A 1,252-nucleotide genomic window follows, 5' to 3' on the forward strand; every position below is an offset into this window, starting at 1 on the left:
GCAGCTTCTATATTTGTTACAATGTTCAAACTGCAGGCTCAGAGGCCAGCAAGGCAGGTGGGGAACATTGGAGTCCTCTGTCACTGAAGCAAGCAAGCTTCATGTTCAGTTTAAGCTGCCTGGCTGCCGGCTGCCATCTTGGCTGGCAGTTAATTTGCATATCGCCCTGATCAGCCAATGGGAAGGGTAGTGGTTGTACACCAATTACCATGTTTCTCTTTTATTAGTGTGTGTGTGTGTGTGTGTGTGTGTGTTGTGTGTGTGGTATCAAAGTGTCCACGTGGAGTTCAACCATAAGACCAGTTCAACAGTTCACTATGATGTGTCCTGACCACCAGTGGGCAGCATGGAATCATGGAATGAAATAAGGCTCTGGCCAGCAGCCAGAAGGCCCTGATTGCTGGCCAGGGTTAGGGACCCTACCTGTGCACGAATACTGGGCTCTAGTATTTTATAAATGAGTAAAAGTTGGGAAATTGAACCTGATAATGGGAAAATCGAGAAACTAAAATTGAATTGGCCACTGGTAGTCAGTGTGGAGTTTTAGTATCTTAGTTAACAGAGGAAAATACCGGAATATATGGAAGGACAGGTGACAATTTGATGGGAGGATATTGTGTGTTTTCTGACAAGACAGGGACTAATGTTCTAAACCCCACAAGACTTGTTCATCTGCTCTTTTCCAATGTAGGACTTAGGAGAGAGGAGATGGAAGTAAAGGTGTATAGCTTATGGGAAAGAAAGGGCCCGGTGTACCAAGAGGTCAGTGAGCCCCAGGACAATAACTATCTCTGTAAGTAGACCCTCACCAAGGAGCATGTTATGTCTTAATGCAATAATTTCAGCTGGTCATTGGTTCCCAAATAATTTTCTTTCATTACCTGGAGTACAGGATTGAGGATCAATGATGTGAGTGTCTGGGCTCTTTCAGAAACTTTCTATTTCCAGCAACATGCACTACACCTTCACTAATCCCTGTTGCTCTTGCCTCCAGATTGTGAGAAATGTCAGAACATTTTTTTTATCAACAGCTGTGGTGTGCATGGCCCCCTACATTTGTAAAAGACAGTGCAGTGGACAAGGGGCATGCCAACCGCTCAGTCCTCACTCTGACCCCTGGGTTGAGAATCAGACCATCAGGCATCCCTGCAGCTGGACTTGAAATGTGTAATGAGGAATGTGATCTGCTGGTGGGCCTGCACTTTGGCCCTTATGAGGACCAGATTACAGAAGATAAAGACACAGCCAGCAA

Source organism: Myotis davidii, unplaced genomic scaffold (assembly GCF_000327345.1).
Source record: "Myotis davidii unplaced genomic scaffold, ASM32734v1 scaffold74, whole genome shotgun sequence".
Lineage (NCBI taxonomy): Eukaryota > Metazoa > Chordata > Mammalia > Chiroptera > Vespertilionidae > Myotis > Myotis davidii.